Here is a 16481-nt window from a genome sequence, read left to right as displayed (position 1 = left end):
CAAGATCAACCATAGTTTCACTGTTAAGCGGTCCCTTTCTGTCTGCAGAAGTCACTCAGTGGCACATCAGTCTTCACATCGAGCGCCGTGGATCAGAGCACTTTGCAAAGGGACCATTGGGGCAAAGAGGGAGATTTGGTCTGGCAGGCTCTGCAAAACAATATCCTGTAACATCTCTTTGTTCTCACATAGAACACTTGGCTGCAGGGACATGTTCCCATCTTTCTCACCCAGGTTTCAGGATTCCAACAGTGTTGTCTTTGCCTACAGCTCTTCCTTCAGCTGGCTCGGGCGGGCCATTTGGCCTCTGGACCCACACTCTGGCTCCATGATTAGGACTGCTGGATCCAAGCCCTTTATCTCCAGGAACAGTAGTGATGTGAGGTGGATGTTCTTTTTTCACGGTTGTTTTAAAAACTGGCAATATCAATAATTGTGCTACCCTGCCGTGGGGTTGAAAAATCCAGTGTTGTTCACTATTGTTTAACAGAACTACTTTAATTTCTCCTTGATAATCTGCACCAAGCACTCCTCCCACCATATGAACACTTGTCAAGGCCAAGCTTGAGTGAGCAGTTATCAAACCAGTGTCCCGGAGGAATCTGAATTCCTGTGCCGGTATTGATAACTCTCATTTGCTTCTGATTTATCCTAATTAATTCTAATGCGTAAAGGTCCAGCCCTGCAGCCTCTGGGATGGCCCTGTCAGGGGCCATCACCCCCAGAACAATTTCCCAGGAAGTCAGAGTGTCACTGTCCGTGGTTGTATTTGCAAATTGGGTGCAGCCACGCGCATCGAGGCGGTTTCCATTTCCCCAGGGGGCCCATTGTTAAGGATATGGAGCACATCTGGGAGGTGGGTTTTTCATTGCAACAGCTTCCCATCTCCTACATTTTTCAACTGCTCTTTTAACAACCCCTTCATCTGTTCAATCAATTCTGCAGCTTGTGGATAGTCTGGTATATGAAAAACCCAGCAGTCTTACTCACTTTATTTTGCACAGGAACAGACAAAGCATTCCACGTCCTGGCATCAGCAAACCCTATCAAAACAGCCAGTTTCATCCCTTCCTCCTTCATCTCTTGTATACAATCTCACACAGTTTCCCAGCAATGTTGGGGTCCTGGCCAATCATTTTCTGTAGAGTACTTAGTCTTATATCCCTGAGCAGCCAAAGCTAACAAATTGGTATTTGGAGCATTATTTCACAATGTCATTATATACATGTGAAAACATAAACATACAATTTTTATTATATTATATACATGTAGATAATTCTTTTTATTTTTATTCTTGTTGTTATTATTATTATTATTTCCTTTGCTCAAACAAATCCAAGCTCAAGATTAAAAACTTCTTCTGTCGCTCCATGTGGGAGCATTTCAACAACAAGCGTTCCTTCTGTTGGTGCTGTTTCCGAGATGCTGTTAACAAAATTCACCCTCATCTTCCCAAACCCACAAGTTCTTTTCCTTTTTCCATATGCAATTTTTGGATGCATTCTAATACATCCAGTGCTTCAGCTTCTTTCAGTTGACGTCCTCATTGCTCGCACGGTGCTCCGACCTCAGCCCACGCCACAGCCAGCAAACCCTCGGGAAGGTCTTCCCATCCGGGAATTTTGGATGGCACTGATTCCTTACACTTTCATTTAAAAAGCAGCATTTTGTTGGGATCCAGCCAGACCATACCAAATTTGTTTTACCAGTGGGCAGGGTCAGCACCAGACACAGACACCAACTCAAGGAATCAGCGTCATTTACTGTAGTTCAAAGCAGCAGAGAATCACAAAAGGAGAAGCTCAGCAATGCACCCAATCATCACAGCCAAAGATTGCCCGTAGTGATTAAGAAAGAGACAGCCCCAGTTCCCCTCAGACTTTACCATCGCCCACATGCACACATCAGCTGGGGGAAGCTGTCCCAGCCAAGGACTGGAGAGCCATTCACGGACACTGGGAATTCCTGCAGCTGCCTCCAGCCACAGCTGAGGCTCCAACCCCGCTGGGAGAGGGCCCGGCTTTGATAGTGTTGAACTGACAAACCAACAGCACTTCTAGTGTGGGAATATCTGGTTTCATTCTCCTGATTGGTTTCTCCCCAAGCCTGGCCAGGGCTCAAGGAGGAAGCAAGGGAGTTGACTTTGACCATACAGCCCCAAACAAGGCCAGATGTCAGATTTCATGGCCTTGTCCAGCTTCCAAATACAGAAAGGTCAATCCATGTTTCACTAATGGGTGGATACATCTATCAGAGCGCTAATGACCATGCACATTTCATTAATGAGCAAGTTCAAAGAGAACCTTTGCTGGGAAGGTTCTGATGGTGCCCCAAGCCCCGGGACTGGAGGGGCCCCTTGGCTGCGGGGCTGGCAGGGAGCTGCCCCTTGTTCTCACTCTGCCTCACGCAAAGCTGGGCCGCTCACAAGTGGGGCAGCACAGCAAACAGGCAGCCTGCGAGTCTCTTCCATCCTCGTCTCTTGGGATTTTTCACCTTTGAGCTTAAGGTCTACAAAGGCAACTGCTTTTGGTCCTGCTGTGTATCGCCACGTTAAGCAATGCTGCTCAATCCGTCTGTAGCACAGCAGCAGGGGAAAGGCCTCAGCCCTTCAGTGTCAGGAGCTGCCGGGCTCTGCCTGAGCAGCTCAGCCAGCAGGAAGGGAGCTGCTCCACACGGGAACGAGGAGCAAAGGACTGCAGCACCTCCTTCTTGGGCAGAGCCCAGATTCGGTGGGGCAATAACAGAGTTATTCTCGTGCACTGGTGCATCAGCACTGCAGCTGCTGTGCCCGCAAGCACATGGTTCGAGATCTGCAAAAGAATTCTGCAACTCTTGACTGGGTCAGGATGTCACCAGTGCTGAACTCCACTTTAGTCCACAGTAACCAGTTTACACCTCTGCTGGTGTCTGCTAGGTTTTTTTCTTCAGGGTATCCAGACAAAAGGAAACAGAGGAGGAGGCTACGTTTTCGTTGTTGAGCAGAAATGTATCTCATTTTGCTGTACAATCCTTTTTTAAGACATGTTATCTCTTTAAAAAAAAAAAGAAAAAAGAAAAAACAGAAAAAATATGAAAGAGGAAAAAACCAAATATGTAGTGAAAAATCTTTTGTAACTTTGGTTTAAGTGGTAACTGATCCTTTTAAAAAGAGAACTAAGTTATTTACTTTGCAAATGTGCTGATGGCATGGATCCATCTCACTGACCTCAGCAGCCTTTTTTTAAAGGTTTTGGGGTTTGTTGCCAATATTAAGTTATTTTAAATTGTGGTTGAAGCAATAGGAAATTGAAATATGGATTGTGCATGACCGTGTCTTGAGTGTAAAAATATTGCAGTTTGAAACTTGGACCTAAAGTATTGCAAAGCAAAGTTATAAATACCAATGGATTGTGTGACAGCAACAATTTCCTATAGGATGTGCAGCATCAGAAAGACTTCATCAGTGTGGCTGTGGGTGCTTTTAGCTTTGTCCTGTGCCACTCTATGATGACATGAAACAGGACTTAACCTGCCACCAGCCCAGGCCACCCTTTGCCACCCCAGCTCCTTGGACCTTGTGTCCGCACAAGCAGACACAAAGTGTTTCTGCTGCTTCCCCCTTTTGCACAAATCCACAGAGAGCTGGGATTTTCCCCGGTCTCGTGTCTCCATTGTGCCATATTCCTAAAGAACCAGCAGCCCCTCCCGATGAATACGGTGAGTTACACAGATGCTTGTCAGCTCCACTGCCTGCCTAGAAATCTTGAAACTGCTTCTAAATGCTGCTCACTTCAGCTCTTGGACACCTACTCACACAGAGCTGGGACAAAAATGCCCCGGATGCCAGCTTACAAGGTGAGTTACGCCAAAGAAGGGCTATGTGGGAAATAGCCCCGGACAGCGGGCGAGATGCGGCTCCGCACCTGCCAGGCCCTGCTAAGGCTCAATGCCGGCTCCTCTGCAACAGCAAAGACCTTCAGCCTTGTCACTGCCCAGAGGGGCAGTGCTGGCCCGGCCGCACAGCTCGTTTTCCCCACAAGCTGCAGGAGGTGAGAAGGCAACACTTGCAAACACTGACTGCGAGCCACAGCGCCGGCTGCGCACCATTAACCTCAGCTCTGGGACCACTGTCTGCCCCAAGCCCCGGGGGATGCACTGGGAGCCCGGCTGGGCTCTGCCCTGGGGCCATCCTCCAGTGACAGCTGCAAACAGGGAGCATTTAGTTGCCACCAAGAGCCCAGCCACGCGTGGAGGGGAGCTGGTGCAGCTGCGGCCTGCGCTGTTGCCTGCTGTGCTCTGGGGCTGCTGCTCCCCGCAGAGGGAACTGCACTGCCGTGCCAGAGGAGACAGAGAAGCTTCAGCTTAAGCCAAACTGAGCTGGGTGGCTGGGCTGGCAGGAGTGGCGAGGGTCAAGGGGATTCCCAGAGCTCATCCTGCTGCAAGGACGAGCAAAAGTGGCAGTGGGAAGCCAACAGTGAGGAGAGCTGAGGCCTGGAGGGCAGCTCTTGAATGACACTCAAATCTCACCGGACCTCTGAGACATTGCTGTTCTTCTGCCAGTGAAAGGATGAGTCCCTAAACCTGGGGCTCGCTCCTCCTCGTGGTCAGGGGCATCAAGGAAGGCTACAGTGCAACAGAGACTGCCCTGAGCTGGCAACTCACTGGGGGAAAAGAGGGAGCACTTGTGAAGTAAAGGCAGGTGGGGCAGAGAACTGTGCAGAGAAGGGCTGAGCTAAAGCTTGAGCAAGCTGAAAAATGTCATTTGGGGTCATCCCAGATTGATTTCATTTCACAAGTTATTGAACAAGTTTATTTTGGGCGGGGGGGTGTCATGTTTTCCCCTGGAGGCGTGCACTCTGCAGGCTTGAGCTGCGTTGCCGAAATGCTCGGGCACGTCTCTGCTGCAGCTCACACCGGTTCTTCTTTGGCTTCTTCCGGCCCGGTGCTGAGCCGCAGCAGAGCCCTGGCGGAGCCCAGAGCAGCCTCAGCATCCACAGAGCCCGGCTGCAAGGAGAGAAAGCAGAAACCGCCCGTCAGCTGAAGGCTCCCGTCCCCCTTGTCCCAGCCGCCCGCGGTGCCCAGGCCGTGCTGGCCGTGCTCAGAGCGGTGCCCGAAGCCGCCCGTCCCTGCTGCCTTTGGCAGGAGAGCAGGAGGGCAGGACACGTGCCCAGCCTGCAGCCGGCCGTGGCACAGCCACCTCCTCAGCAGCTGCCCAGAGCGGGATGCTGCTGCGCTCGCTGCCATCTCCCAAAAGCCCTTATCCCAGCCGTGCCAAGAAGACGGGGACCCACCGCACGCCACCCGCCGCCGGAAGAAAAGCTGCTCCCAAGCCATGTCCTCGGCCTTCTCCAAGGCCACGTCCCATCCACGCCGCAGCTGCTCCCAAGCACTTCCCGATCCAGACTGGACACCACCTACAACGCTTCCTTGAAGAAAAACAAACAAATTAAAGAAAAGGCATTACAGACAAAAAGGAGAAACAAGAAAAAAGCTAAAAAATCTTCTCTCTGTCAGGGGCCTGAGCAAGGCCCAACCTTCCCTACATGCTGGGGAAAAACCCACCCACGGGCGAGGGAAGCCCACGCTTTCTCCCTTCCCCCCTGCACTGCCCCCCAACAGGCACGGCGAGCCCAAAGCAAACAAGGGGAGGGGAGCAGCCCAAGCCCTTCCTTTCCTGCAAAAGAAAGCAGCCCGTGCACAGCTCCTGGAGTGCCACCTCTGCTCCTGCCATGGGGCCTTGTTTGTGTCGGGCTGCCAGCCCCAGCCCCAGCCCCAGCCCAGGGAACAGTGGGTGGTGGGGGCTGTTGGCAGGGCCAGGGGCTGACTCCCATTTCGTAAGCACCCCAGCCCATCCCGCCCACCCTGCCAAAAAGCAGCTTGGCAGCCGGCTGAAGGATTGGTTGCATCCGCCCCAGCAAAGGCAGGAACCTTTGCTTCCTGGCCAGGCCGTGCAATGCCCAAATCTGGCCAAATCTGGGAGCATCCCCCTGGGTGTGGACTCATCTGTAAATTCGCTGTGGAGCCTGGCTTTGAAGAAGGTGCCACAATTGAAGTCCATCATCTTCAGCTTGCCAGGTGGAGGAAGAGCTTGTCATCCTTGATGTCACCCTCCATGTCTCCAGCAGCAGCAGCCGCACCTGGCACAGCTTCTCCAGGGGCTCCTTCTTCCCTGGGGCTGGAGCAGGCTGTCAGTGCTCTGCCCAGGGCCCCGGCTGTTGCTGAAGCAGGACAAGCAAAAGCAGCTGGCACGGGGGCCACCAGAGCTGGGAAGAGCAGCTCAGCTCCAGCAGCAGGGCTGCGCGTGCCCAGCTGAGGAGCCCTGCGCAGCGATTCAGGCAGGACAAAAACTCTGCCTTTCTTTGCTGCTCCTTGCCAAGGCGCGTGTGCAGCTGGAACTCACCGGCTCCCTGGCTCAAAGCGTGCGTGTGGCTCTCTCCCTTCTCCTATGGCACGCGAATATCCTGCATCCAAGGAGCACAGGACAGGTCTTCTAATGAGGGCCTTTCCGAGGAGAGCACGGATAAACACCGTCGGATGAGATCCTGGCACTCTGCGCAGAGAAAGCAGAAAGCACCAGTCAGTTGCAGAAGGCTCCTGTCCGCTTTGCCCCACTCTTGCCATGGCCAGGCCGTGCTGCGTGTGCTCAGGGCTGTGCCTAAACTTTGCCATCAGTTCTTTCTTTTGGAGGAGAGCAGGACATTGCCACCTCCTCAGCAGCTGCCAGTGTGGGATGCTCCTGAGCCCGCTGCTGCCTCCCAGCACTGCTATTCCCCCCGTGCTGCAGAGACGAGGATCCACCTGGAGAGAGCCGTCGTGGGAGCGAGAGCCGGCCCCAGGTGCTGTTCCAGCCCCTCCTGAAAGGGTGCTCCCCGCAGACCATCTGGTGCAGCACGATGCCCAGGGACCAGACGGTCGCTGCCTCGCCGTGGTACCAGCCCAGGTGCGTCCATTCCGGCGGGCTGTAGGACGGTGTTCCTACGGAATAGAGATGGAGTTCTTCAGGGGGACGCTGCCTGCTCCCAGAGCCTCGCCCCAGCATCCCCGGGCATGCGGGGGCTGCACCAGCGGCACGCGGCCTGACCCGCTGCCCTCTCGCCAGCACCTGGGGCTTGTGTACAGACTGGGGGTTGGAAAAGAAGCCGCCGGTGTCGCAAGAGGGCAGCGGAAGCCCTGGCAAGGCCCGAGCATTCCATGCAAAGGAAAAACCCACTTGGTGCTGGGGAAAAACCACGCTTTCATCCTCCCTGCCTGCACTGCCCCAGAAACCATTCTTAAGCCAAGGCAAGCACGGGCAGCAGAGCAGTCTGAGCCCTGTCTCGCCTGCACACCAAACGGGCTGGAGCACAGGTTCTGGCCCCCCCTCTCTGCTACCCCCTCCCACGGGTGTTTCTGTGGCGCTGGCTGCCCCAGCCCCAGCGCCAGTCCTGGGCAGAGGGGCTGGCAAAGGCTGCCAGCAGGGCTGGAAGATGGCCCCTCAGCCAGCGCCGCTCAAAAGCAGCAAGGCTGAAGACTCCGGCTGCCATGACTGGCAGCAAAAGGGAGAATCCCCCCTGCCACAGCCGCCTTGGGCTGTGAGCTGTTGGGCTCTGAGATGCCGCTCCCAGGAGCCTCCCCCTGCGTGGGCTCACCTGCAAAGCTGGTGTAGGCTGCGGCTTGCAGGTAGGTGCCACAGCCAAAGTCGATGAGTTTGGCCTGCCCGGTGGCCAGGTCAACCAGGATGTTCTCTGGTTTGATGTCCCGGTGCAGGACCCCGCAGCTGGTGCAGTGCCGCACGGCCTCCAGCACCTGGCGGAACAGGTGCCGCGCCACCTCCTCGCACAGGAAGCCCCGTGCCCGAATGAAATGAAGGAGGTCCTGAGACCGCTCCGGGCGCTCCAGCACCATCACCACGTTGTTGGGGAGCTCCAGCCACTCGTGGAGCTGGACGATGCCAGGGAAGCCAGCGGACACCTTGGCCAGCAGCACGATCTCCAGTGGTGCTCGGGTGCCGTCGGGCTGCGGGAGGAGCACGATGCCGTCAGCGGGGCCCATGCCGTGCCGGGGCTCGGCAAGCCCTCAGCCAGCCGGGGACGCTCTGCGCGCTCCGCTGGCCCCACGGCCGCTCTCCCTCGAGGCGTTCTGGCGGCTTCCACCCTGCCGGGCCTCGGCTCATCCCCGCCCGTCGCGCCCCGGCTTCTCCCGCTGCCCCTCGCTCACTCACCAGCTGGCCCCAATGGTGGATGCGGTTCCGCGGCACACGTTTGATGGCCACCTGCAAGGCAAGGGGAGCAGCGGGCTGAGCTCGCCGCCCGCCCTGCCGAGCCCCATGCTCCTTCTCCTCCTCCTTTGCCCCCCGCCTCCCGCGACCGCCGCCGGCCCCGCCACTCACGGGGGCTCCGTCCGAGAGCCGCGTCGCCGCCAAGACGCTGCCGAAGCCGCCGCGCCCCAGCAGCGAACCCAGCCGGTAGCGCTCCTTCAGGCCCTGCTGCGCCTTCCGTGCCGGCGAGACGCGGCCGTCAGCGCTCGGCCCGGGGCCAGGAACGGCCCCCGAGCGCCGCTCAACCGCCCCGGGCCGGCCATCCCCACATGTTGCCTCTTTTGAAGCGGACACCGGCGGCTCGGGGCCGGCGGCCGCGCTCAAGAGCGGCGGAGTTCGGAGCGGGGAAGACGCTGCGGAGGCGGCGGGAGCGGCCGCGCCGCCTGTGTCCCCGGCGGGCCCCGGGAGGAGCCGAGGCCGGGGCCGGGGTCGGGGTCGGGGTCGGGGTCGGGCCAGCCGGAGCCAGGGGCTGGCGATGGTGCCCAGGAGCCAGGCACTGATGCCCGCCCAGCAGCGCCACAGCCAGGACGGCGAGAGCCGGGCGGAGGCGGGACCGCGGCGGGACGCCCGGGGGCGGGGATGGGGCAGCCCCGCCCGGGGCCGGGGCCGGGCCGGGGGCATGGCCCGGCCGGGCACGGGGAGAGGGAGGCCGCGGGACGGGGGGGTTGGGGAACGAAAGGGAGAGCGGGAGAGGGTGCGAGACCCTGGGAGAGGGAGAGGAGGAGCAGGAGAAGGGACTTAGCAGAGGGTTCGTGGACTCGCTGCTCTTCTGCTGCTCTTGTGCTGCTGCCGCTGCTGCCGCTGCCGCTGAAGCGCTGGGAGCGTTTGTCCGCGTGTCCGTGTGTCCGGTGCCCGTGTGTCCGTTGCCCCCCGCGCGCCCCACGGCCGAGCCCCGCGCGCCCCGGGGCAGCACGGGCCGCTCCGCTCCGGGGCCGAGGCGGAGTCCCGGAGCATCTCTTCCTCCCGCAGCCACACCAAACCCGCTCGGCCTTTGGGAGCATTTTTGCACACGTTTCCCTTTGAAGGGCTCCTCTCTCCTCCCATTTCCAAGGAGTCTCCCTGGGGTTTTGGCACCTGCAGCGACAGGGTAGCGATTGGGCTTCAAACTGCAAGAAAGACATGGAGGGGCTGGAGCATGTCCAGAGATGGGAATGGAGCTGGGGAAGGGTCTGGAGGACTTCTGAGGGGCAGCTGAGGGATCTGAGGGGGCTGAGCCTGGAGGAAAGGAGGCTCAGGGGGGAGCTGGCTCTCTCCAAGTCCCTGACAGGAGGGGGCAGCCAGGAGGGCTGGAGCTCTGCTGCCAAGGGAAAGGACGAGAGGAAATGGCCTCGGGGGAACCTTTGGGGTGGATGGTGGGGAAATTCTCAATCTCCATGTCTCGACAGAGCGGGAGAGGGGGAGGGGTGGGGCGCGACCTGGGGACACGGGGGTGGTGACGGTGGGCTGGGGACACGGGAAAGGGCACGGGAAAGGGCGCGGGAAGCCAAAGCCCCGCTGAGCGCTGGCACTGCGCTGGCACGGGGTGAGCCGGCAGCAGGGCCCCAGAGCCCTGAGGGACTCGCCCTGACGCCCGGGGAGTATTGATCCTGGTCTCTGAAAAATGAGACTCAATAAAATACCATTAAAAGATGCCTCCTTCTCCTTCTCCTCCTCCCCCATCCCTTCTCCTGCTCCCCCCGGGCCCAGCGCCCACCCTTGGTCCCCCGTTTTCCCAGCGCGGTCGCATCCCTCGGGAGGAGCAGGGATGGAGCCGGGGCAGGTCGGGCTGGGGCAGGGCTGGGCTGTGGGCCCGGCCTGGGAGCCCCCCACGCGCCCCCTCCTCAAATTCCCCTGGCGGGGGGCGCTGGGGGCGAGGGGGGCGCAGGTGGGGTCCGGGGGGGGAGCGCTGGGCGCTGCGGGTCTGCCTGGCAACTGGTGAGTCACCAGCGCCGCGCGCTCTGATTGGCTGAAGGTTGTTCAGCGCCTTCTCTGATTCTCTGACACTCGCGGGGAATTTTGGTTGGTCCTTGGGGGCTGTGGGGCGGCTTGGGGGGGGGTCTCTGCGCCTTTGGGGTTCGCTGGGTGGCGATTTGGGGTTGAGGTGCCTCCCAAGGACCCCCCGGGGGGGGCGACACACGGGTGACACACGGGGGTCCCATTCCCGATCCATCCTGGGGCCGGTTCCGCCCCCTCCACTCTCGGTCCCCGCGCGGGATCCCCCAAAGTCCCTTCCCACTGTTCTCCAATAAACGGGACCGGGGCGAACTGGGAAGCCTTCCTGGGAACACTGGGAGCAGCCGGGCAGGGGCAGAGTGACAGCGGGGCTGGGGGGGACACACGACCCCCCAAAATCAGTTCAGCGCCGCAGCGTGTTGTGCACAATTTCTATGCTGATAAGAGAAGGGGGTGCTTTTGGAACGTTTTCCTTCCTGACACGTCTGTCTGTGGGGGCTTCAGGTGCTTGGGCTCAGGGATAGCGAAGGTGTGTGAAAGTGACTGGGCTGCGAGAATCATGTTGCACAGGGAAGAGGGAAGGTCAGCAAATGTTTCCTGTCCTGGCACATGTCTCAGTCTGAACGGCAGCTGGAGATGCTTCACTTCCACCAAGGACTCTGCCACCTGGAGAGAAGGATGCGCTCGATGGAGTTGAGAAAGAAAGTGCGTATCACGAGCTTGTTTCCTCTAGTTCCTAGAAAGCAAAGGGGCTGTGAAAGGCAGCACTGGCTTTTTGTTCTAGGACTTTTTCTTTCTTTCTTTTTTCTTTCTTTTTTTTTTATTATTTCTTCCTACTTTCTTTCTTTTTTCTCTTTCTTTCTTTCTTTCTTTCTTTCTTTCTTTCTTTCTTTCTTTCTTTCTTTCTTTCTTTCTTTCTTTCTTTCTTTCTTTCTTTCTTTCTTTCTTTTCTTTCTTTCTTTCTTTCTTTCTTTCTTTCTTTCTTTCTTTCTTTCTTTCTTTCTTTCTTTCTTTCTTTCTTTTTCTTTCTTTTCTTTCTTTCTTTCTTCCTTCCGAATTCCTTCCAAATTCCTTCCTTCCTTCCTTCCTTCCTTCCTTCCTTCCTTCCTTCCTTCCTTCCTTCCTTCCTTCCTTCCTTCCTTCCTTCCTTCCTTCCTTCCTTCCTTCCTTCCTTCCTTCCTTCCTTCCTTCCTTCCTTCCTTCCTTCCTTCCTTCCTTCCTTCCTTCCTTCCTTCCTTCCTTCCTTCCTTCCTTCCTTCCTTCCTTCCTTCCTTCCTTCCTTCCTTCCTTCCTTCCTTCCTTCCTTCCTTCCTTCCTTCCTTCCTTCCTTCCTTCCTTCCTTCCTTCCTTCCTTCCTTCCTTCCTTCCTTCCTTCCTTCCTTCCTTCCTTCCTTCCTTCCTTCCTTCCTTCCTTCCTTCCTTCCTTCCTTCCTTCCTTCCGAATTCCTTCCGAATTCCTTCCTTCCTTCCTTCCTTCCGAATTCCTTCCTTCCTTCCTTCCGAATTCCTTCCGAATTCCTTCCTTCCTTCCGAATTCCTTCCTTCCTTCCGAATTCCTTCCTTCCTTCCTTCCTTCCTTCCTTCCGAATTCCTTCCTTCCGAATTCCTTCCTTCCTTCCTTCCTAATTCCTTCCTTCCGAATTCCTTCCTTCCTTCCTTCCTTCCGAATTCCTTCCTTCCGAATTCCTTCCTTCCGAATTCCTTCCTTCCGAATTCCTTCCTTCCTTCCTTCCGAATTCCTTCCGAATTCCTTCCTTCCTTCCGAATTCCTTCCTTCCTTCCTTCCTTCCTTCCTTCCTTCCGAATTCCTTCCTTCCTTCCGAATTCCTTCCGAATTCCTTCCGAATTCCTTCCGAATTCCTTCCTTCCTTCCTTCCTTCCTTCCTTCCTTCCTTCCTTCCTTCCTTCCTTCCTTCCTTCCTTCCTTCCTTCCTTCCTTCCTTCCTTCCGAATTCCTTCCTTCCTTCCTTCCTTCCTTCCTTCCGAATTCCTTCCTTCCTTCCGAATTCCTTCCGAATTCCTTCCTTCCTTCCTTCCTTCCTTCCTTCCTTCCTTCCTTCCTTCCTTCCTTCCTTCCTTCCTTCCTTCCTTCCTTCCTTCCTTCCTTCCTTCCTTCCTTCCTTCCTTCCTTCCTTCCTTCCTTCCTTCCTTCCTTCCTTCCTTCCTTCCTTCCTTCCTTCCTTCCTTCCTTCCTTCCTTCCTTCCTTCCTTCCTTCCTTCCTTCCTTCCTTCCTTCCTTCCGAATTCCTTCCGAATTCCTTCCTTCCTTCCTTCCTTCCTTCCTTCCTTCCTTCCTTCCTTCCTTCCTTCCTTCCTTCCTTCCTTCCTTCCTTCCTTCCTTCCTTCCTTCCTTCCTTCCTTCCTTCCTTCCTTCCTTCCTTCCTTCCTTCCTTCCTTCCTTCCTTCCTTCCTTCCTTCCTTCCTTCCTTCCTTCCTTCCTTCCTTCCTTCCTTCCTTCCTTCCTTCCTTCCTTCCTTCCTTCCTTCCGAATTCCTTCCTTCCTTCCGAATTCCTTCCTTCCGAATTCCTTCCTTCCTTCCGAATTCCTTCCGAATTCCTTCCTTCCTTCCTTCCTTCCGAATTCCTTCCTTCCTTCCTTCCTTCCTTCCTTCCTTCCTTCCTTCCTTCCTTCCTTCCTTCCTTCCTTCCTTCCTTCCTTCCTTCCTTCCTTCCTTCCTTCCTTCCTTCCTTCCTTCCTTCCTTCCTTCCTTCCTTCCTTCCGAATTCCTTCCTTCCTTCCTTCCTTCCTTCCTTCCTTCCTTCCGAATTCCTTCCTTCCGAATTCCTTCCTTCCGAATTCCTTCCTTCCGAATTCCTTCCTTCCTTCCTTCCTTCCGAATTCCTTCCTTCCGAATTCCTTCCTTCCGAATTCCTTCCTTCCGAATTCCTTCCTTCCTTCCTTCCGAATTCCTTCCGAATTCCTTCCTTCCTTCCGAATTCCTTCCTTCCTTCCGAATTCCTTCCTTCCTTCCTTCCGAATTCCTTCCTTCCTTCCTTCCTTCCTTCCTTCCTTCCTTCCTTCCTTCCTTCCTTCCTTCCTTCCTTCCTTCCTTCCTTCCTTCCTTCCTTCCTTCCTTCCTTCCTTCCTTCCTTCCTTCCTTCCTTCCTTCCTTCCTTCCGAATTCCTTCCTTCCGAATTCCTTCCTTCCGAATTCCTTCCGAATTCCTTCCTTCCTTCCTTCCTTCCTTCCTTCCTTCCTTCCTTCCTTCCTTCCTTCCTTCCTTCCTTCCTTCCTTCCTTCCTTCCTTCCTTCCTTCCTTCCTTCCTTCCTTCCGAATTCCTTCCTTCCTTCCTTCCTTCCTTCCTTCCTTCCTTCCTTCCTTCCTTCCTTCCTTCCTTCCTTCCTTCCTTCCTTCCTTCCTTCCTTCCTTCCTTCCTTCCTTCCTTCCTTCCGAATTCCTTCCTTCCTTCCGAATTCCTTCCTTCCTTCCTTCCGAATTCCTTCCTTCCTTCCGAATTCCTTCCTTCCGAATTCCTTCCTTCCTTCCTTCCTTCCTTCCTTCCTTCCTTCCTTCCTTCCTTCCTTCCTTCCTTCCTTCCGAATTCCTTCCTTCCGAATTCCTTCCTTCCTTCCTTCCGAATTCCTTCCTTCCTTCCTTCCTTCCGAATTCCTTCCTTCCGAATTCCTTCCTTCCGAATTCCTTCCTTCCGAATTCCTTCCGAATTCCTTCCTTCCGAATTCCTTCCGAATTCCTTCCTTCCTTCCTTCCGAATTCCTTCCTTCCTTCCGAATTCCTTCCTTCCTTCCTTCCTTCCTTCCTTCCTTCCTTCCTTCCTTCCTTCCTTCCTTCCTTCCTTCCTTCCTTCCTTCCTTCCTTCCTTCCTTCCTTCCTTCCTTCCTTCCTTCCTTCCGAATTCCTTCCTTCCTTCCGAATTCCTTCCTTCCGAATTCCTTCCGAATTCCTTCCTTCCTTCCTTCCTTCCTTCCTTCCTTCCTTCCTTCCTTCCTTCCTTCCTTCCTTCCTTCCTTCCTTCCTTCCTTCCTTCCTTCCTTCCTTCCTTCCTTCCTTCCTTCCGAATTCCTTCCTTCCGAATTCCTTCCTTCCTTCCGAATTCCTTCCTTCCTTCCGAATTCCTTCCGAATTCCTTCCGAATTCCTTCCTTCCTTCCGAATTCTTTCCGAATTCCTTCCGGATTCCTTCCTTCCTTCCGAATTCCTTCCGAATTCCTTCCCTCCCTCACAAGCCGCTTCTCACCCCATTAAAGAGGTGCAAAGCAGAAGAATCCCCTCCCAATTGCGGTCCCTTCACCCTCCCAAAATGTGGGGACTTCTCCTGAGCCCCCCAAATTGCGGGGAGTTTATGGCACCTTCCCCAAATTCACTGCAACCTCCCAGAAGACACTTAGAGGCCCCAGAATTGTCAAAAAGCAGCAGGAGCCTCCCCAAAAGCAGCTCCTGCTTTCCCTCCCTGGAGTGCCCCACTCCAAGTGCCCAAACCACCCCATCAATCCCAAACTTCAACCAACCCCCACGATGCCACCCCCACCAATCCCATCCCATCCCACCCCACCCCTCCTGGACACCAATTCCCCTTCTGTGCTTCCTGACTCCCCACAGCCGGGCCTTGGGGCTGACGGATCGAGCCATTTGGGGCTGCCATCGACACATTGGGGCTGGCATTGAGTTGATTGGAGGCACCCGCTCAATCCCTCCATCCCAAATGGGAGCTTGGAACCTCTCCTCAGGCCTTGCTGTGCCCATGGGCTCACCTCAAGTCCCAAAATGAGAGCCAGGGCCCCACAGCCCATTCAGAACCTCTCAACATTGCCACAAACAGCAGCATCCTTCCCAAAATGGGCTCCCTGCATCCCTGACCATAGGTCCCTCTTCCAAGGAACAGAGCCCCCCTCTCACAACCTCTCCCAAAACATTGGGGGGACCCCAAAACTGCCTCAGGAACGGGACATACCCTGACATCCCTTCAGGAATGTGGGATACCCCAGAACCCACTGAGGAACGGGGTCCCCCCGGCCTCATCATGTGCAGCCTTCAGCTGTCTCAGGCAGAGCCCATCCCGCCCTCAGCAGCCCCAGCCCAGCCCAGCCCAGCCCTCCTGGGCAGGAAGCCCCAATGGCCGAGCCGGCCTGGGACACTTGCAGGGATGCGGGGGCAGCCGCAGCTTCTGGGGCCAGCCTGGGCCAGGCCCTGAGCGCCCTGCCAGGGAACCATTGCTGCCCCACATCCCATCTCAGCCTGCCCTCGGGCAGCGGGAAGCCGTTCCCTGGGGCCCGGCCCCGCAGGCCCTTGGCAAGAGTCTCTCTCAGCCAGCAATTGCTGCTCCTCCCTGCTGCGGGGCCCAAGCTGCAAGTTGATTTTCTGCCGCTGGCCCCGGCCCAGCCCCGAGCCAGGGCCAGGACCTTGCCCTGGAGCTCTGCGGGCGCTGCCTTTGTGCGGCCGCAGCGCAGCGGCCGCAGCTCGGAGCTGCCCTTTGTGTCCCTGCCGGCAGCTGCCAGAGCTGGCGGGGCCGGGCCAGGGCCGGGCCAGCCCCGGCCTTCCCGGCTCTGGGACACAGCGGCGGCAGCCCCAGCCTTCCAGCCCTGCACACGCTCCCACACAAGCCTCCAGAGCCGCGGCCACGCAACGCAACTGACCGGCCGCTGACCCCCCAGCCTGGCCTGATGGCCATTCCTCTGCCCACACCTCGGCCAAGCTCCCCTTGGCCACCTCCTGAGCCACAGTGCCACACACAAGTGGCACATACAGCTACACAGCTCTGCCCACAGCTGGCAGGGAACGTTCCTTCAACAGAAAAACCACCAAGAAAAAGAGAACTGCCCCCAGCAGAGCTGTTCCCTCCTGCAGTAGTTACACCTGCACACCCACAGCGCCTGAGACTGCAAGCAATGAGCATTCCCTGGGCACATGTGCAGCCCAAGCAGCTCGAGGACAGCCTTGCAGCAGGACTGCTCTCAGCTGAGCCAAAAAGGCCCCTCTGGCAGCTGCAGGGCCATTGCAAAGGGCAAGGGCCAGAGCCTGGGCCCACGGCGGAGGAAAGGGCTCACAATTCCCCTGCCCTGGCACCTCAACCCTGTTCCCAGGCTGCTTCCCACACAGGATTGCTCTGCAGGACTGCGGAAAGCTGAGAGGCAGCTCTGGCTTCTCCACTTTTCCTGTGCTAAAGCTGCCTGGCAGAAGAAATGGAGGGACAGCTCTGGTGGCACAATCCCTCCCGGCCCAGGGCCCAGCGCTGGGAAGGTCTTTCCGTGCCGAGGCTTTGCTGCGGCCAAGGAAAGCTCCTGGCTCAGGGTCACCTTTCCTGCTGGGCCAGAGCC

This window comes from Coloeus monedula, assembly GCF_965178545.1.
Source record: "Coloeus monedula genome assembly, contig: HAP1_SCAFFOLD_80, whole genome shotgun sequence".
NCBI classification, from domain to species: Eukaryota; Metazoa; Chordata; class Aves; order Passeriformes; family Corvidae; genus Coloeus; species Coloeus monedula.
The sequence above is the reverse complement of the archived record's forward strand: the minus strand, read 5'-3'. Positions refer to the sequence as shown.